At 39.1% G+C, this 21,959-nt stretch overlaps 2 long non-coding RNA genes across 22 annotated transcripts in view; one reads left to right on the top strand and one right to left on the bottom strand.

Moving 5' to 3' along the window:
- Positions 1–21,959, bottom strand: part of LOC108391663 (uncharacterized) — a 284,047-nt gene that overhangs the window by 139,426 nt on the left and 122,662 nt on the right. The window lies entirely within an intron of this gene.
- The window catches only part of LOC118972528 (uncharacterized), a 465,003-nt gene that overhangs the window by 326,860 nt on the left and 116,184 nt on the right, over positions 1–21,959 (top strand). For all 10 annotated transcript variants that reach the window (XR_012128946.1, XR_012128950.1, XR_012128943.1 and 7 more), the window contains one exon: positions 16,628–20,047. This is a non-coding gene — a long non-coding RNA (uncharacterized lncRNA). The remainder of the gene's footprint in view (positions 1–16,627; positions 20,048–21,959) is intronic.

The following is a 21,959-nucleotide window of genomic DNA, read 5'->3' as shown; positions in this document are numbered from 1 at the left end:
TTCTTCCAGTCTCTTAGGCATTTTTGGAGTGCCACATCTTTGCCCACTGGAAACCTGGGGCTTATTTTTATTTTTTGAATTAAAGCAAGTATATATTTGGCCTAGCAACCATTGATCAGTGTAGATGCTAGAAAATGTATCTATTCAGAATTGATCCTTTTCTATTACTGATTAAAAACAGAATGAGTCTTTGACATTTTGAAAGTAATATTACTTAGCCACACCAAATGAAAAGTCAGTTATTGCCAAATCCTCCTATTTTTATAGGTTGAATGATGCATTTTGTATCCTTCAAGTATGCACTACTATAAAGGACAAATAAATTTGAGTTTGAGACTGAAATTAAATAGTTGATAGTTCCCCCTCAAATTGTGGCAATTTGCATTTCTATTTAAAATGCACTAATAGATGTATACAAAGAGAATGTATTTTTAAACCCTTATAAGTGCCTGGCTGAACAGAGTGCCAAGTTGGTGCTTAACATCATCTCCATTTGCCAGAAGAGAAACCTGAGGCGCAGAGAAGTTAAGAAACTTGCCAAGGTCACAGAGCTGTGCAAGAGTAAAGCTGGGATACAAATCCAAGTATATTAGACTCCAAGGCAGGACTTCTCAACCTGAGCACTGGTATTCTGGACTGGATAATATTTTGTTGTGGGGCTGTCTTGGTCATTGTAAGATATTTAAAAGCATCCTTGCTTGACCTCTACTCATTAGATGCCAGTAGAACCCCTCGAACCCCTGAAGAGTTTTAAAAACCAAAAATTGTCTCCAAACATTGCTATATTTCCCATGAGAGGTGGGGGCCCAAATCACCCCTGGTTTAGAACCACTCCCCTGAAGTTCCCCTTCCCATCTAAGCGGTAGGCTTTTCCGCCTGCCTTTCAGTTTAGGTCAACATCACCCTGAGGAATGAGCCCCCCGCAAGCTTGCCACAGTCTACACACATCTGGACCTCGGCCAATTTAGTTTTGCCCTCATTTTACCTGAGAAGGAAATGCTGGGCACCCACCATCTGGGGTGGTCTGGGATATGTACCCAAAGTTAAAATTAAAAAAAATAATAATAATGAATTGCCCACTCTCATTACCAGAAATCTGAGCCAGAACTGGATCCATGTGCTTGGGAATGAGACTGTTTCAAAGAGAGGGTAATAGGAAGACTTATTCAAGCTCGGAGTACTCACTATTTCACTTAGAATTAATTTGATGAAAAAATAGAATAAGAATTGCAAAGTCATCAAAGATGATGGCTTTTCCTTTATGACCCTTGGCACCAGAACAAAGAGCTTATTTTTGTGGTTTTTTGGATTTCCAGAATAAAGGGAATAAAAATGTTTAGGTAATGTTTGGATGGCTTAGAGAATGTACATACATTACTGATAGGTCAGTTAATATCTGAACAGTTCAAAGAGGCAATTATTTTAATTTATAAATCACTTCAGAGGTAGGGAACTGCCATCCATTAATGTGGTTTTTACAAATAAGAGTGCTCATTGTTATGTGTGTTTGTGTGTGCACGTTTCTACCCATGACATTCTATCTGGCCTGAATTTTCTGACCAGATCACATGCCTTTGTGATTATGTATTTGTCTCTAGAGTACTGCCAAATACATAAGGCATTGTATCTGCAATTTGACCCTTGGCTGAGACCATCCTATTTTTCGAGTTTTCACTCTGTTGAAAGGTACCACCATGCACAGTGTTGCTTCCAGAAACAGACGTCTAACGTTACACTCTAAATGGTGGAGTCTAGGAGCTAAGACTCCCTGGGGGATTAAAACACCTTCTTTGTAACCATTCAAAGAGGGGAGGGCCCAGGTGATTTCTGGGCACAGTAGTCTTATCAGACACATTGACAGTTGGTGAACAGTTTCCAAATGGCAACTTAGAACTTTCCTTTAAAGCCATGTGATAGACACACCTTTATCTTTTTTTAAAAAAAAAATTACTGAGTGACCACAAAGTACCAAGCATAGTGCTCAAACACTATGGGGATAAAATCATGCAAGACAAAGACAAGCTAATGCGGGAGGTAAGCTAAGAAGCAGAAATTACAGTGTAGTTTGATGAGTGTCTATGTAATGTCTGCATAATGGAGCTACATAATGGCTGAAGTATAACTGGAGAAGCCCAGCCCCTCAAGAAGGTGTGCTTGTTGGGAAACTTTCAGAAGGAAGTGTTTTTGATTTCAAAGCTGAAAGATGAATAAGCATCAATTTGGTGAATTGGAAAGGAAGGGTGTTCCAAGGAGAGGAGCAGGAAGTGGGAAAGGCGTATCATGAAAGGCGTTGCTGGCCCTGGTGAGGTGTTTGGATACTATTCTGAGGGCAGTTAAGATCTTGGAGTCAGTACCTTGTATGATTGGACGTTATGCAGTCCATTCAAGTAGCTGGAATAAAGTCTTTATTTGAACAGTGGCACATCTCAGTATTCAATGATAAAAATGTTTTATTATGAGATTTCTACTTTCTGTTCTTTAGATGATATGCCTTTTGGTGCAATGCACTTGGTGAGGAAAACAGACCAGATGAGCTGAGGAGCAGCTTTTAATCAGGGCAATAATTATTTATGCTCAAAGACAAGTACACCTGTCACTGACGAACTGTCCAGGCTTTCTTCTTGAAGGAAGAGCAAAAAACAATTTTCCACGGTAGCCTTAACATTCCACTTACAGGGAACGTATCCAGTATGAGTGGGATTTTTGCTGTCTGTTGACCTGCTGCCTTGTCAGTAATTAATCCAGTTCTTTAATCACAGGAAAAGTGTTTAGGGAACTGACTTCGTGAGAGGAGGATCCTCATTAGGAATGTGTGTGCTCCAGGGAACCCCTTGGGCACTGCCAGCGTCCCTCCTGCCCCAGCAGGGAATGACGGCAAGAGTGTGCATCTCATCAGAGACCTTAGTGGATGCTCACCTAGGTTCCACTCCCTACTGCTTGTATGGCCTCAGTTTCCTGAGTCTGTAAAATGGAGATAACACTTGGCTCATATGACTGTGATGAGAGAAAATTCCGGAAATTCATACTCTCCATATAGTAGGTTTTCTCACCTAGGTTTGCATGGCAGCTTCACTTCATTGGAGTCCTTTTTTTCAGCAGAATATCACACTTTATAATCTCTAAATAAAGTGTTGGCATTTTTTTTTGGCAGTCACCATCTTCTACTGGAAGTGAGAGCAGAATATTATTAACTTGGCCTCATTTTATCATCACCAAAGGGTGGAAGTTAATCAGGGTGTAGTTTACAAAGAAAACCTTGAGATTCTCTTTATGATGAAAGATTTACCTAAGGCTATTGTTTGTTATTGAAGTAATATCAGTGCCTAGTAAAATTTAGAAATACAAAGCAAGGTGAGGGTTGGAACAGAAGAAGTTTGAGAGGGAGAATTCTTAGAGAAGTTAAATTACAACTGGCTCATCTCTACCAGGTCACATCATAGTGTTATGAAAACATTATCATGGTATTACAGAACATTTGTGAGTATACCATTAAAATTATTTTTTGTATTCCAATGCCGTTATTTCATCACATCAGTGTGAAGAACATCTGCCACTATGGCAGGTATGTTAACAGTCTTCTGCTTGGAACTCCATTTATTTTTGTAACTTTCCAAACAGTTATTTTTGGAGGAGGATATGCTTTCGCACAGTATTTTCCACTTTTCCTTCCAAAGTTAAATTTCGTGGCAGCTAATCTCATAAACAGAGGCAATAGGAGGCCAAGTGACATTAAAAGAAATATAAATAGGGATTTGCTTTGTACTATTAAGTGCTAACACTGCGTATGAATGGGAATATAGTTGCACAGATGACATCTTGGTCTCTGGAATTAGACAGACTGAGGTTCAACTCTCAACTCCATCCCTACAGCTCTGTGGCCTCAGGGCAAGTTATATTATCTGTAAGCCTCAGTTTCCTTATCTGTAAAATGGAGAGCATAACAATATGTTGGGATATTACTTATGTTGGGATATTACTTATAGTAATAATAGTACTTACCTTACAAGTTATAATTTGTTTTAAATATTATAAGCCTCATAAGAACACTTAAAATGGTACCCAATATATAAAAAAAAGTTAAAAGAAAACCTTAATCATATTAATACTAATCCCATTATTTTTAGCAGGTTGTTTTACCAACACAGACTATAAATTCCTTACTTGCTAAATAGAAGATTTGGACTAAAATAAGTGTTTCCTAAATTTAGTAATTCTTAAACAGTCTTCAACAATTTTGTCATTGGGGGTAGAAAATATCCATGCAATATAGCCCTGAAAAGAATGCAGCCATTACACACAGGTAGTCAGTGTATCTGTGTAAATCTGTAAATTGGAAAAAAAAAAAACCCTGTAATTTTAATATAGGTACATTTGTTTTAATATCACAAAATATCATAAACCTGTCCTTCTAATGTGTTACAGCAGAAAATCCTCTCACTGGAGGTTTGACCCATTCATGGACATATCTGAGCACTGTATCTGTACCCAATGGCTTGCTAGTACATTGCATACCTTAAGCTTACCCAGATGTACTTTGTTTCTAATAAACACTCATATAGACACATGTGAGAGCAATAGGTACAGTGTCGTAGCTGAGAGCACAGACCCTGGAGCCAGACAGCCTCGGTTCACAACTTACCTCTGTCATTTGCTAGCTTTATGATCATGGGCAAGCCATTTAACATCTCTGTGCTTCAGTTTCCTCATCCATAAAATCAAGATAATAAGAGTGTCTCCTTCAAAGTGTTATTTTGAGATAATATATGCAAAGTACTTAGAACACTGCTTGGTACTACTATCTAGTGAGTGAGTTACGCCTGCCAGCATGGGCAGACATATCACACCTCAACAAACACTGAATCATCTCTCTATTCCATTTGACTCTGAAGTCTTTAAGGAGTTGAGAAGGAGATGTGGGCACTAAGTCTCTATACTTGGACATTTAATGTCTTTGGCTCAGATTTTTTTCTCCTTTAAAATTATTATAGTTCTATCTCCCTGTAGGCATATCTGAGTACGGTGAAGTCTAGAATGGGTAATGGATCTGTATCTGAATAACTTTTGCTCCCCAATACTTGACAATAGAAGATCCTATTATTAACTGGCAGCCTGTGACTCTTTAGCCTGAGCCACAGGATCAATGTGAGAACCAAATGTTGGTTGGTGACTCTCTACTGTTTAAGCAAAACCACGAGGGAAAAGAAAGCCATTTCTCTAGCTCTGGCTTTCCTGCCAAGAACACTGAAGAAAATTAGACATAATGCAAATTCCATATGTCCAAATATATTAATATTCCATTTGGTCATAAAAAAATAAGTCCCTCTGGCCTACCGTATCTAAAACACAACTCTCAGACTCAAATACTTCCTCTAAATCCTCACACACCTGCAGCATGTTGACATCCAAAGTAAGCATGATTCACTGAAAAACGTGAGGTTTCTGTCCATAAAGAAGCTCCATAAGGATAAGAAAACCTATGTGCCCAGAGACTGGACCTCAAATATGCAGATGGAGGTAGTGTGGCAAATGGATTCCAGACTTCATATGTATTGGGAGACATTCAAAGGAACAAACCAAGTGTTTAAATTACTCAGATAGAACTATTAGGTATTTAGTTATTATGTCTTATATGAGAAAGTTTTTATAAATCACGGTGAGCTGGTAATTACACTTTCCCATCCACTACAGCAGGTTTTCACAGAGTCCAGAGCTCCTGTACATTTCAGCTTGAATACAGTCAGGTTTCGCTCTGGGTAACAGACAAGATCTTGTGTCAGAGCTGTAAGCATGTGGGCAGATCTAACTGAAGGCAGCAGAAGGTGGTGGTGGTACGGAGGGAAGCCAAACGTAGGGCAAATTGTTTTACCCAATGTTGGTTTTGTTTGGTTAGAAAAGAGATGATCCAAAGTCAAGAGGTCAGGCATAGTTTGATTTCGTACTTGGTCTATTTCACAACTGACTAACTTTGGGACAGTAATGCCATCATCAGAGATTACTTGATTCTCCAGAATCCATTCACAGGTTTCCAAGAGTTAATTTACCATCATTGCAATTATAGTCTGTCCATTCCTAACAAAATGTGGTAATTTTTTTAGGTAGGAAAATCATGGTATATATTATATGCTGTTACACTAAAGCCCATCCAATAAATTTGGCATCATATTGGGTTATGCCTAGTATTTGGGGTGTGTAGTACCCTTCCTCAGTCTGTTTCTTGGTAAACTGAATCTATCTTACACACGTAGGTCAGAGTTTTAACGAGCATGAGATGGTATTTGTCTCACTGAATCATCTTCGCACCCATTTCCTTTCTGAGATGAACTCTGCTTTTCTCACTCTGCTTAGGCCTGGGCAGATGGCTCTGTGAGGGATTCTCTGCAGGCATCAAGGCCCCAGCTGATTCTCATTCTTCAAAGTCACCCACACCACTCTTCTAGTAAAATCCTTATTTTGCTTAAGTTAGATAAAATGTATTTCTGTCTCTTGCACCCAAACAAGCCCATCTGATGTAAGATACTAACCAAAATGTCACACATACACACAAATATATTACTAAATATATTAGGTAATATGTATATGTAATTTATTGAGAACCTACCATGCTAGGTACTATTCTAATCTCTTACTAGGTAATAACTTGTTTATGCTCTCAAGTTTAAGAAGATGCCCCTCTCTGCCCGCACTCCACTTCATTTCTATTCCCTGGTCCATTTTTTTTTTTCTGTTTTTCAATGCACTTATCTCCTTCCAGCACACCTTAAAATTTTCTCATCAGTGTTACTGTTTATCTCTCTCACCTGCTGAAATGTGAGCCCACTGATGGATCTCAGGCACCCAAGACAGTCTGTGACACACACCAGGGGCTTCATAAACGTGTTCAATTAATTAACTAATTAATGAGCAGCATGCTATTATTTGGCTTATAACAAATATTCCTTTAAATCCACAACCTCCTTCTACCTATCTTGCAGGACCTGCTTAGGTAAAATGTTTGCCCTCCTCTCTAAAGCTTTTTAAATTTGGGCTAGATTTTCACATTTGTGCTCTTGCCCAGCAACAGGGGACTGGATCGAATGACCTCCTGAGAGCTGTCTGGCCCTTGACATTTTAATTCAATTCCACTTAAATGTCCTAAAAGTAATTTGTGGAGAAATTCTTTCCCCCTCCTCTCTCCAATTGGAGTGCACATTTATCTAATTATTTCCTTGGTAGATTGACCCAGCTTTGAAGGCATACCATGTCAGCTCTCATGCATTTTCTTTAAGCACTCACTTTATAAAACTAAGAGACTAAAGACTCAGCTCTCTAGGGAATTAAATTGCATTCAAACAAGATTAAGGAATTTTGACTCACAAAAGCAAGGACAATCAGAGGCTAACTAAGAAGAGGCAATTGTTCAGCCAACTAATCCAGACATGTTGTTCACAAAGGGACTCTCACAGTTGGTCAGGGAACAAAAATGCCTGGGAAGGCAAGGGAGGGCTGGGTTGAGTGAGGGGAGCCTTCTCTCCAGGGTTTGAAGCCCTGTCCCTCCCTTCCTAGATGGTTAATTTGCTTAGTTTCTAAATTTAGTCAATTGTGGCCCAGTACCCTTCCACTGAACTAGATTAGAGTTTTAGAGAGAGCCTTAGATTAGATCTTGAAAGCCAGGAATGGTGGGTAGCTCTTCTAGAAGCAGTGGATTGGTGCAGAGTGGCATGGGGTGGAGAAACAGCGTTTGATGTTGATCCGAGGAAGTGCGCCTGCCTTCCCTCAGTGTGGGGCAGGGATTCTTAACCCCTTGCAGGCCATGGTCTCTCTCAAAATAAAGTTTTAGAATGTGTGAAACAAAGTATGAGATGGCAAAGCAAACTAATTGTATATAAACCCATTTGTCAAAATACTTTTTGCAAAAAACAGATCAGTAATACAAGTATTTATTAATACATTAAATATCAAGAGCTCGCAGTAGGTCTCCCAATTACTGTAATTGAAAGTGCTGATTAGTTTAAATGATAGTTTGACTATCTCAACAACTGTAATGTGATATGAAAATATCTACAATTTGCATATGTGCTAAACTCACAAGTATAGTTAATTGATACTGTTGCTTACATTCATAATTGAAGAAAAATACCAAATTTCAATTAGATGTTAATAAAAATAATGACGTGGTTTCATCAGTGCCCCCCAACTTTCATCCCAGGTTGAAAATCCCTGGCATAGAGCTTGAAGTGAAAGTCCATGGAGGCATCCCACTAAAACTCTACCCAACTTCCCTGTGACATGCCTGTGCTTGCTGATATTTGTTTAAGCTATTGTTCAGCCCACTAAGGAAAGCTTGAAAGATTGGAAAACTATCAGTACCTACCTGCCATGTTTGTTTTGGGCTTAGTGAAATGGCCTCTTTAGACTGGTGGGCAAAGAGTCCCAAGTTGCCATAACAGACTAGTAAGAGTGCTGACATTAGGGTGAGAAGCTTGTCCTGGTTTGCCCAGGACTGTCCCTCTTTTCAAATGAAATGTCCCATGCTCAAGAAACCCCTCAGTCCCCAGCAAACTGGATGGCTGATGGGTGTTTTGGAGTCAGAAATAACAATTTATTTACTTTGCTGAGCCTTGGCATCTTAATTTTCAAATGCGAATAGGAATGAATACCTTTCCCACCAAGTTGTAATAAGGCTTAAATGAGGTTATTCATAGAAAATGCTTTGCACAGTTGTCTGTCACATTATAAGCACTCAAAAAACAGAGGCCATTATTATCATTGCTGCTGCTGTTATTATAACATTAAACGCCCTTCTCTCTGCCTAAGTTAGGCCTCACCTTCCCCTCTGACTACATGAATTGTATACAGTTTTCAAGGCCCCTTCTTATCGTCTACTTTTTCATGAAGAGTTGGCTAACATCACATGTGTTAATGAAATAATAATGTATGAGGTTTGAACCATATGAAACTGACAGTTTTATAGGTCAAAACAGTCAAAAACTGATAATGTCATGGAGTTCAACCTAATGTGCATGTACCGAGCACAGGGTGTGGCATGCAGGAGGCTAACATTTTGTAAATGTCATCCTTTCTTCCTTAATGATTCTGATATGCATGGGCCTCTCCTTATTTCATCCCTCTGCAGTCATCAGAGGTTTTCAATGAGATTTCAGATTTCACGTCATTCTATTCTATCTTTTCAATTAAGATTATCTATTAAAATAATTTATTAAATGCTTATCATTAAATGTTTGGTAGGTCAGATGTATTAAATGCATTTTCAGCTCACGGTGGGTTTAATCAAGAGGTAACTGCATCACAAGTTGAGCAAGATTTGTATTTTTATGAGGTACCTAGAATAGGCAAATTCATAGACAGTGAAAGTAGAACAGAGGTGACCAGGGGCTGGTAGAAGGGGGGAAAAGACAGTTCAATAGGTACAGTTTCTGTTTGGGATGATGGAAAAGTTCTGGAAGTGGTTAGTCATGATGGTGGCACAACATAGTGAATATACTTAGTGACATTAGATTATATGCTTAAAATGATTAAAATGGTAAATTTTATGTCATGTGTATTTAAAAAATTTTTTTTAAATTCTGTATAGGTCAAAATATATTTCTTTTGCTTAGAGCTTCTCTAGTGCTTAACAAAGGGCCAGACAAACATGCTTTTCTGTGTGTAGCACTGGTGGTGGTTGAGAGCTTTGGAGTCAGAAGACACTAAGGCTCATCTTCCAGCTCTACCTGACTGGTTAACAAACAATCCGAGAATCTGTGACAGCTTTAGTTTCCTACTTATAAAATGGAGATTATAAAATGTATCCCTAATATATATATATATATATGTATATATATATATTTACAGTGAGCAATAGAAACACAAGAGGTAATACTGAATAGTACTCATTGCCATTGTAGATGGAAGCAGGATCTTCCTTTATCAATACCTAGCTATTTTGCTGATGCCTGAGGAATAATCCAAACAGCTTAACAGCATTCCACTTACCTGGGTAAAGGCCTGGCCAGTAAGTGTGATCCCCTTTTGGGGGACTATGGGAAGAAAGCTCAGTCCTACTCTGTGGAAATGGCATTATTTTAGAAGCTCCTTTTCCCCATTGTCCACAGGCACATCGACTCATTGGATATATAGGCATTCCTAAAAAAGTCTGTTGGACAAAAGTAGGCATGGAAACAACCAAGATTTTGGAGCAGATAAGATTAGGGACCAACCACTGAAAACCTACACACCTTCACGACCAGATCACTGACCATATAACTGGTCCATGGGGAGATAACCTGGCCAGCTGAGGCCAGCAACTCAGCATGGCTGGAGGCTGCCACAGTGGATCTTGAAAATGTGCTCACACACACACATGCACATGCTTCCCATCCTGGGATTTTCACTTAATATGTACCAGAACAGCCATATTGGTTACTTGGATAGTGAATATTTCTGGTGCAGTGGGTCAGCAGCCACTGCCTGAGCCCTCTAAAACCCTCTACCACCTTAACTTTCCTAGCCCCTTCCCTGGGTTCCTCTAAACTGAATGCATTGGTTGGAAAACAACCTCATATTGCTGTATCTGTCGTTTGAGTACAGTAATATTTTTGAAAGAGTTTAAATTTTTTTTATAGAAAGTACCTAAATCAAGGGTTGCAAACTCCTATGGATTGGCCAAATTTGCCTGCAGATGAGTTGTTTTGAATGGCCAGCAGTATCTAAAATACTGAATTCAAAGCAAAGCAAAACAAAACAAAAAATGTTCATCCCAGCTACCCACCATCCTTTATCTTGTCTTCTGCTCAGCTGCACATTTCACATCCCAGCCTGTTCTCTGAGAGCATTCAAATTTGAAACCCATGTTCTGAATACACACACATAACACCATCCCGGTTCTATTATGATATGCTCATCAGCGTAGGTGGACACGTATCATGCAGCCTATGATTTGAGCTATGATGTTTCTGTTTTGGGTGAGAAATTGATGTAAAGCTACATTCAGATTAAGAGTAATTCAGTTAAGATTGAACATTTCACTAGATTTAGCATATCTAATTAGATCCACTTCATCTCTAATTTTATTACCAGTGAGCATATTTTCATGATCATTTTATAGTTCCTTAACTCACAGAAGACAGATGTTCATCTTTTTCCCTTGGGCATTTTTCTTCCCCTTAAGGGATATGACGGTGAGTCTTCATCCATGTTCTCCCTGACTCTTGCTGTCATTAAGTAAAACCCACCTGAGAGTTGAGAATGAAATCTTGGGCACTGGGGCAGCTTCTGGCTGTGGGCCAAGCTCCCCAAATTATCTGTGTGAAGCCAGGGTGGGTGGGTGTCCAGCCACAGAGATTCAGAACCTAGGCCAAAGGGGAGACACTGGTCTGAAACAATTGAGGAAACCACCATGGGTGCCACTGACTTGGGAGTTCCAGGTAAAACCACAGAACTTCTCAGGCCCAGGCACCCCTTGCCAGCACTCTTGTGTTACCTCTGGAAGATGCTCCAAGGAGCCAAGGTGTCTCTCTGGGCTGGTGTAAGCCTACACCTTTGGGTCGTTCCTTTCAGTAACACTGCAAGGTTTTAGAGAGTCTTGGGATTTTCAGAATAAACAGCAATCCACAACTTTCATTTTCCCCTTGTTGCACTCTTGTAATTACCCTATTGGCATTAAGTTGATTGCATGTTCTTGGTTTATGTACTGAGTACCCCATACACACACAGCACTGTGAGAGCCCTGGTAGGGGGATAAAGAGGTGAGCAGGACCGAGCTCCTCCTCTTCAAGTATAATTTCATTTGGAGTCAGCTTGATAGTGGCTGTTGTAAGTGACATTTTGAGAAGAATCCTAAGGCACTGACGAGCATCAGTGGGAAAGAATGCTGCGATGAAGTCATGATGGCTACTCTGGCACAGTATGGAAGGGTGGCAGAGTTTCATTTCTACCAACAGCCTAATAAGGGAGAAAAGCCTCTTGACTATCACCCATTTGACTACAACAAGGTACAGAATGGAAAAAAATCATCTCCACAATTTACTCTGTATCATATATACACAAGGCACTAGGAAGGTGCTTAATGTGCATTTGCTTTCATCTGTTGAGAATACTATGCTTGGCATTACTTCATCCTGATAGTAATGATTGCTTTTAGACCTGAGATTTGATCTACATGGTCTGCAGCCCAGGATCCCATGGTCATCCCATCTCTACATGCAAAGATACAAACTGTTACATTTCTACAGTGTGGTGTAGGAGGAGTGCAGTAGCAGCAAGAAGACTCAGATGCTAGTAAGCCACTTTACATTTGCAGCCTCGAGTTTCCAAAATGTAAAATGCTGGGGACAGCTTGATGATTTCTCAAGGTCCTTCTAGCTCCACAAATCCTGTGACGATAGCCATCCAGTTCACCTCACCAGGGGGTGTGTGGACTTAACAAAAATAGTTGACAGAAAATGACCAAAACCATATGCATTTTCCTCCTCCATAAATATCTGTGAGGCTTACTTGTTTACTGTTATTCCAAGAAAGGAAAGGGGTGCTGCTGGAGTGATCCCATGCTCTCCACATGGATAGGTTTGGGAATCTCCTAGGCTTGGGGACAATACAGTGCAGGGAGTTCCCTAGGGTACAGAGCCAATAGTACATAAAGTAAAACACGAGAGTTATTTGTCTCTAGTAGTTGTGACCAGGTCACTGAAGGTATGTGGAGAGAATATGCTCTGATAAAGGCTACAAAATTGTTAACACTTTTAATTATGTTTGCTGCACATTTGCTGCACACAGCCTTATAGAACCAGCTGAGGTGGCATTATTGAAAATCTTGTCAGCTGTCATTCAGTGACTCAGCCAGCCAAGGAAGCTCTTGGGAAAGTTTGCTCATTTCTTTATTCAGGTTGTTTGTCCACCCATGTAATTTTAAGAGTCTTCTTTCGAAGAATTCAACAGCCCTTTAATCCTAACAATAGCTTTTTAATTCCAGACTAGCCTCAATCACATAATAGTTGAGATAGTAAGGGCTCTTCTAGCTATAATTTTATAATTATACATTTCTATTATAATTTTCTAATTGTTCTGAGGAAATACAAAGGCATTTGACATATGGAAGCAGGAAGATACATTCATTTTCAGACGAGCTTCCTAAATATTACTCATTACTTAAACTGTGTTGGGAAACCCATTAAACCTTAAAGACATAGAGGATGTTATTCATTTTATTTTATTTTATAATGCTGCATGTTTATAATTTGAACTTAAAGCATTTCCTTATGTTAAATTTTTAAAAAGGCTTTAAAAGCTATAATATTTTAAACTTAATATTAAGTTTTTATAGATAAAGGAATTTGCATCACTTAGCAGGTTACTATTTATATTTTACTTAAGTGGGAAAGAAAAGACCCAAACTTATTTTGGTATGATATTTGTGCCAGGGATAGCAGTGCATGGTTTAGAGCATCATACCACAGAACCCAGTGGCGTTCCTTAAAAGATAATCCTTTCATGTTCAAATGTGTGAATCAAACACAAGGTTTGGCATCCCCAAGAAGCCTTCCAAAGAAATAGTGCCTGAGTTTTATTTACCTACTGTTAACATCTTACATAGCTACCCAACCAAGAAAAACCTAGCATAACCATCCAAAGAAGAGCTAAATGGGGAGTAGAAGGACCTGAGAAGTGAAAAGCCATCTCTTTCCTTCACACCATCTGATTTCTTTCTGGTTTCATCCATTGTCCAATCATCTCATCTCATCTTCCTCCAACTATAGAAGGAAGTCAACTGCATGTATATTAAGTAAGCAGGCTATGGTCACTGGATTTATCAATCTGTGCCCAGTCAGAAATAGGTGTCTAGATGATCTCTTGTTGGATCCAAAGCTTGGTAGCCTCAATCAGCTATTTGATGTGCTCCTGAATTGGAGTCATCACTTGGACTGAATGAGTGGGGTGGTCCTTCTTTAGGTCTCATTTGGCATCATATATGAAATTACCATCTAGTGGCTCAAATGGGGCTGGAGGTTCTGAGATGGCCTCGCTCACATTAGTGACAGTTAGTGCCGGCTCTAGCTCATTGTGTTTCTCTAGGAAGATAGCCTGAACTTCTTCCTATGGGAGCAGCACTTTGAGAGACAGGCCCAATGAACAAGGGCTTTTCAAGCCTCTGCCTGCATCACACATTCTGATGTCTCATTGGCTAAAGTTGGTCAAATGGCCAAGGTCAGTCGGTGAGGGAGGGGACTGTACAACACAGAGTCATGAAGGCATGATTCACTCGGGGCCATACTGCAATAACCTACTACAGTAGGCAGAAAATATCAGAAGAAAGCTATTCTAACTGACCTGAGTAGCATGGGTAGAGGAACAAAAGAAGCAGGCTCCAGGACTTGGGACACTGCTTCTGGTTTGGCTTCTAAAATGCAAGGAAGAATGATAGCCAGTCTTTCCACACACACCGAGGCCCTCAGCCCTACTGCCAAAAACCAGCTTGCTCAAAACAAATTGGGTCCTTTCAAAATATTCACTTCCCTGCGCCAAACTAAGGACAAAGTGATCCCGGGCTGTCTTTTCCTTGATTACTCATTTCTGATGATCTGAACTAGTTTCCCAGAATTTCAAGAAGGACCTGTTATACATAGTAAAAGAAAGAAAACAAAAACTCCATTTTTTTCCCTTGAGTAAGGTCATTGAGTACTCCTGCCATAAGCAGAAAGACATCAATGAAATGTTAGGAGTCAGTAATTCACAAAGCATACAGTGGCATCAGTGACCCACTCCTAGAACTTCTGTTGCCTTGACGTTCTCACTGCCCTGAGAAGCTCAGCTATGCAGTGGCCATTCTGGAACATACTTGCTCTTGAAAGATCTGTCAAATGGACCATCTGTAAGATCAGAGAATCACAAAGTTGAAAATAATCACAGCCAGTTTCCCCTTTGCAAGTCAACTTGTGGTCGAAATTATTCAAGACAGATGGACCATCATCCTATTTTAATGTCTTGTACTGATGTTTGCCTCTTGCCAAATTCCTCTCCCCTGCACACATCCTTTTTTTATTATATATATATAAAAATTGTAATCTCTGGCTTGCTTGATCCATTTATAAACCTACATAAGATAAATGGAACCTGGAAGCATTTCAGGATTTGGCTAAATCCATGCAGGTCTGAGTCTTGAGAGAGAGAGAGAGAGAGAAAGAGCATGTACTATCCATTCATATGTACCATACCTTCCATGATCAAATTAGCCATTTAATTTAAGATGCCTGTAGTTCTAAAAATTTCCTCATGTATATAACAACATGAGCAACAAGTAACGTTGCCTGAGTGCTTATTGTGCCAGGCAATGGGCTGAGTGCCGTGGAATGTCAGCGTAGAGATTGTGTGTGAGTCTGGGTTTATGGTGAACAGTTAGCTCCCCCACAGATGAGGGAGATACTCAAAGAGAAATCAGAGCCAGTGTGGCAGCCCTCAAGGACCAGCAAACGCCAGTCCTATCATTTTATGGCAAAGTGGAAAGCCATGGAGCAGTAAGGGGATTTGCAATGCTTCTTACACTTGTAGAAGTTTTTCCCCTAAAAAGTACACGTGAGCACACAAAATTTTGTTTGTAATTCCAGAGGTTCTCACAGAGAGCCTGACACCTAAGGATGGGTACCTTGGACTCTCCCGTATGAAGAAAAGAGAGAAAGAAAGAGAAAGGTCCTGATTCTTACTAAGAGTCTCCAGTATGGCAGACTCTTGGCATACGTATCAACCCACGTTTACAACAGTCACGAAAGACAGGCCTATGGTTCCCATTGAGATTGAGAAACTGAGATCCCCAAGACGTGAGGTGTTTTCAGACATCACACTGCTAGTAAGGATTAGGCAAGGATTCAAAAGGGCATCTTCCATTCTTTCCAGACTTATCATTTGAGTAGACCACGAGAGAGGAAATAGGGTGTGAGAGACAAAAACCAAACAAGGACAGGCATTTTGATAAGAGACCATTTGTATTAGAAACCATCTAAACATCTCACAATAGTGACTGTTAAATATCTCATGATTCATCCATACACTGCAATATTATGCAGCATTAGAAGTCATTTTCACAAACTATTAATGGTCGGGGGATATGCTCACAATCGCATGATCACAGAGGCAGGTTTCAAATATGTACATTCAGCATAGTCTATTGATATGTATGTTTGTATATACAATTGTGTATGTGCATTGTGAAAACTGATGATGAAAAAAGTGATTGTTGTCTTTTGCATTCATGTTTGTATTACAGTGATCATTTTTTTAATATAATCATAAAATTGTCAGTCTTTTTAAAAGTCCAAGTATAGTGCTCAGATTTCCAAACTGTCTTCTAAAGCACAGAATAAGGGAACTGGAAGGGACAATTCCTTTTTAATGATGTAAAAAGTAAGGCTCACACAAATGTGGCACAAACTTAAGCAAAAGCTTGCATGAAATTGATGGCAACGTTGTACAGTATAGTCTTTTCCTTTTCCTTTTTACATGCTTTATGAAGGAGTACAACTTTATCTGAAAAAATGTTCTCACACTGAGGCAATGTTCAGAATCCCTGTGGATACCATGTTTATATGAGCACTAAAAGTAGAGTTCCCATTAGAAATAAAGATTGCCCAGGCCCCTGTGAACTCTGTCTTCTGGCCCTTAGCACCTCTCACCAAGGGGACATTCAGCATCAACCCGCCCAGGATCTGAAGCCAAGACAACAGGCAATTCCAGCTTCTACTGGAAGGCAGTTTACTGTAAGTGGCTCCTTTTCTTGGAATTTCCCACCTATACGCTTCTAGAGTCTAAGCCAGGTTAAAGCAAAGCACCCTATTTCCTCAGTTGAACCTACTAAAGAGACTTTTTCTGGCAAACATTTACAATGGCTGGATTTCAGGCCCCTGAAGAATATTCAAATATGTGTACATTTATTTCCCTAATTGCCATAAATATTTACATTGTCCTTATCATAGATTATATTATATATTTATTTAGAACTATCATTTACTTTCCACTAATTGGGAAATGAAACAGCTGTTTGGCACTTAAAAGAACATGTCATACCCTTTGACTGATCGCTTAAAGAGGACAGGGATTATAAGTATTTACTTTAGGATTTCTAAAATAGGCCTGACCAGTTCTAGGCAAAATGAAAATGATTTCTCAGGAATCCTCTTCTGTAACACATCATAGAGATATATGGGAAGAAATGATGAATAGAAGGACAGGTCCTTGGGATTAAATAACATTTGTCACCAGTATAAATGGGACTGGGCAGTGGTGTAGCTGGTGTTTCAGTTTGAATTGTGAAAAGTCCTTGTTGAGAGCGCACTGGTAGGCAAGTCCGTGGGGTCACTGCTAGTATGCTAGTGAGCTGCTCAGAGGAAAGTTCAATACTTCATCCAAAGACAAAGACAAAATGCCCCTTTTAAATTATTTTTGTCATTAACTCAAATTATTAGAACATAAAAAGTAAAATGTTAAGTTGATAAAATGACTAATCTGTATTATGAGCTTGTATACAAATGGAAAAGAAAGACTTAAAGCCAAGTTTGTTTTCTTTTTAATTAAACTAGATGTAAAGCCAATATTTTTGCTTGAATTTACCAACAGGAATTATCAAGTACAAGTGAATATTGGCTTCTCCTGGCTTTGCCCATGTAAATGTGTATAGCTTACATATGAAAAAGTGAAAACTATATATCTGAAATATATAAACATATATACATATATGTATCTATGTATATATATATATACACACACACACACACACACATGAAAAAATATATATCTATGGAAACTATACTTTGGGGAAAAATAAAGTGAATTCACCCTTAGTGTATTAGAGGAATGCTAATATTAGAGGAAATGGTTATGTTTACTAATGCTGTATCTACTTAATAATGTGTGAAGTTTAAAAATGCTATTCAAATAGTTTATTGCATACAAATGTGGTCAGTTAAAACAAATTTCTTAAAGCATAGCAGATTTAAATACATTCATATCAGCATGGCTTTCTAATTCAGCAATTATCAAATTACTTCACATTATCTTCAAGGGGAAATGGTTTTGCACCCAGTGGTAAACATAGTTTAGCACTCTCCGTTAAAGGGTAGGGGGTTGTGTTTGGAGTGCGGAAATAACTCACCACTTTAGTTCATGGTATTAGACATTTTTGAGTAATAGCCAAATGGTTCTTGTCAGTTTCAGGAATTTACCAAGTACACACTTTCACTTTCCAGAAGTGGGCTAGGAATCAAACTCTTAATAAAATGAGATAGCAAGTCTGCGTCATAGTCTCCAGAAATGACTTAAGGGCTCTTTTTAGAGTTTCCACATACTAGGAATGTTTGAATGAGTCAATAAAACTAAACTTTGGAGTCAAGCTTTCATGGTGGAAAAATGACCATTTACAGATTGCCAACAGAAAAGGCAATCATGCTGAACTTCAAATAGTAATCAAGAAACGAGGCATGGGGCAAGGCATAGCAGAGTGGTTACCATTGGCATTTTCAAGTCAATAGTCCTGAATCAAAAGCCAGACTCTTCTACTTTGGTTGTGACATGAGACAAATCATGCAGTTTCTCTCAAAGTGAATGATCTCACCTCCACAATGAGTATAGTAGCCCCATGTACCTCCGCTGGTAGCATTTAATTCAGCTGTAAATGTTATGTTTATTTCTGTGATTCTTTGCTTAGTACTTGTCTCTTCTTTTAGACATTAAGATCCTTTAAATCAAGGCCCTTCTTATTCTTAAATACTCAGCATCAGTCACATGCCTGGCGCATAGCAGGCATTAAATGATGATTTGTTGAATAAGATCTTGTTATACTGGAAAATTATAGAGAGCAAATGACACAATTCGTGTAAAGTGTTTAGCCCTGGATCTGCACACAGTGAGTCTTCAGTGCATGTGAGATAGCATTGTTTTTGTTAGTATTATTTGTATTAGGTCAGTGTTTGTTAAATAAAATAATAAATGCCAGACTCTTCTAGGATAAATCTTCCCAGGTAACTCAAACTGGAGGGCAGTAAGCAACTATATTTTATTAGTTCCATTTGTAGGTCAGGCCTAAGGGAAACACTGGAGTTTGGCTTCTAAGCCAGAATGGCAATTCATCCATTTACAATGGAAGATGTATTTTTTTTCTGTGGGTGAGGACTTCCTGAATCAGTGTATTTGGAACACAGAATTAACAGCTGGGAAGTTGGTTGTGAGCTCTGAATCAGAATAAAGAGCGTTGTCTCTCTGGTTTTGTGAAATGTGTGATACAGACTGGGTACTTACCCTGATTCCACCCTTCTGGTATATTTCTGGTGGTTGAAAAGTTTGTATCCACCAAATACCCCCAATACAAGGTCTCTCTCTGTGTCTCTCTTTCTCTGCCTCTGTCCTCACACTTAGAGAATGAAAGAAAAATGTTGACAGATCTTGCCTATATGTAACAGTTCTATCCTATCTATACCTAATATAATTTTGAAGCAGAAATGAACCTTTGGGAACACCATTTCCCTAATCCTGACACCTATGTTATAGATGCCAAAGTGAGTCTCAAAGAAGTGATTTTACACAAGGAAACATAGACTGTGACAAAACAAGGGCCTGATCCCAGTTTCCTAACTTCTAGTTCTTCCAGTTTATTATTCAGCTTTATCTGATATTCCCTGATGTGCTGGTTTGAAAAATAACCATGCAAACGTTATTCATGGCCTAATCCCTAGTATCTGTACATATTGCCTTATTTGGAAATAGTATCTCTGCAGGTGTGATTAAGTTAAGGATCTTGGGATGGGGAGATTATCCTGTATTAATAGGGTAGATTCTAAATGCCACCACATGTATCCTTATCAGAATTAGGCAAAAGGAGATCAGAAACACACAGATGCAGTGGAGAGAGATTTGAAGTGCTGGCCTTCAAGACTGCAGTGATGTAGCCACAGACGGAAGAACGCTGGCAACACCAGGCACTGGAAGAGACAAGGACGGAGCCTCCCCTCGAGCCTCTGGAGGGAGCAAGTCGCTGCCAGCACCTCCGTCTCTGCCCACTGGTACTGATTTCAGACTGTTGGCCTCCAGAAGTGTAAGAGAACAAATTTCTGTTGTCTTAAAACACCAAATTTGTGGTAATTTGTTATAGGATACTAACATACCTATGAAAACAGAAATCATATTTTCCCATTTAAAATTTTATAGGTATATGATATGAACAAAGTATTTCATACACAGTCTGCTGTAGAAGTTACACACAACTCTTGGTCTAAAATCACCTATTATAACATCATGTCTCAGAGTTAACTGGATTGTAGTCATGTTTTATGTGTACTTAGAAAAGATTTTTGCTGATTAGATTTTCCTTTATATGTCTTTAGGAGATACATTTGTCTTACAAGCAATGCATTATAGATTATCATTTGGTATGTTACTTGTTCAGAGAACTAATTCCATGATATTTGCTGGTTTTGTTAGCCTTAAGTTCAAAGGATGATTTTATTTTTAACTTTCTCCCAAAGCTAGACATACTGCTTCTGGGGGAACAGCAACCCCTGAGCGCTAGCCCTGACAGTGATGCCTGAGTACTTTTCCATGAGTGTATTTATCCATTTACATAATCCTGTCTTGCATGTAATTGGCTGGTAGTTTTTGACCTCAAAGAAAACACCCCTTTTTAAGCTTAAATCTTAAAAGTGTGCAAGCTAGCATTGGAAAGGATGCATAGTAGTGGCTGAAGATTAGTAGGCTACCCTACCCCTTAGTTTTCTGAGGAAGAACAATTATGGGAAGAGACAGTAACTAGGATTTGTTGAGTGCCTATTATATCCCGACACCATTTTGGGTGATTTGCATATGTCATCTCTGATAATTCTCAGAAGGGTATTACATCATAGATACATTACCATCCTACAGATGAAAATGCTAAAACTAAACAACTTTGATGACTTCCCCAAAGTCATATAGCTAATAGGTGGCTAAGGTGGAATTCATACCAGGTCTGGCTAAATTTAAAGTCCCTGCTGATTCCACTATTGCATGTAATGTGTCCATGCTTGTCTATAATTTGAGAGCTGAAGGCTTATTTATATATGGGAATCTTTCGTACATACACATATATTGATGCCAGTCCTGAAGGGTCAGAAATATATTTATTAACCTCCATGCTCTCAATACACACTGGTCTAACATCCTCCACAAAGTGCCACACCCGTAGCCATCTCACAGTGTGTGTGCACATTCCTCTCTGTGCCTAAAACATCCTCTCTCAACCTTCCCCCTCACCTACTCTTCTCACCAAAATCTTCATATCCTTCAAGGGCTACCACAGATGTCGTATTCTCTGAAAAAACCAATTCCTAGGTTTATAAAATTAATGGCTATTCACCTTTGCTCTCCAAATACCTCCCTTGGAGCACTTATTACCATTAGGTGTTTATAATAGTAAGTTGCAAGTGCCTCCCCTTTTTCCTTAGCCTATATAATAGGCATTTATGGTTTGCCTTCACAACACCCATGGTCCCTTCTTTGGCTGTCAGTGTCCTGAATTTCCTTTGGTCGTTAACCGCTCTCCCACCCTATCCCAACTCCCGGATTGCCCTTGTGACCCGTGGTTGGCCAGTCAGAGTATCACCTCCACCGGAGTCAGTGTTTGTCTTGACTAACCACAGCCAGTCAGGGATAATCCTTGGACTTCTTGCTGGAATGTACAAGAGAAAGGATTTGGTGGGGAGTAGAGAGAAAGGAGAAGGAGTCTTTCTGTTCTTTTTTTCTTAAGAGTTAAGTCTGACAATTAAAATCTAGAGCCACCATGTAGACATTTTATATAATAGTGAACCAGTCAAATAAGAAGTTGGAATAAAAAAAGATTAAAAGAGGCCAAATCCTGATGACATTTGTTTGAATCACTTGGTTTAGCCGGTGCTGTTCCATGTTTTCTAAGTATATGAGTTGATACCTTTACGTTTTCAGATACTTGCACCAAAAAAAAAAAAGTCCTAACT

Source organism: Manis javanica, chromosome 3 (assembly GCF_040802235.1).
Source record: "Manis javanica isolate MJ-LG chromosome 3, MJ_LKY, whole genome shotgun sequence".
Taxonomy (NCBI): domain Eukaryota; kingdom Metazoa; phylum Chordata; class Mammalia; order Pholidota; family Manidae; genus Manis; species Manis javanica.
The sequence above is the reverse complement of the archived record's forward strand: the minus strand, read 5'-3'. Positions and strand labels throughout refer to the sequence as shown.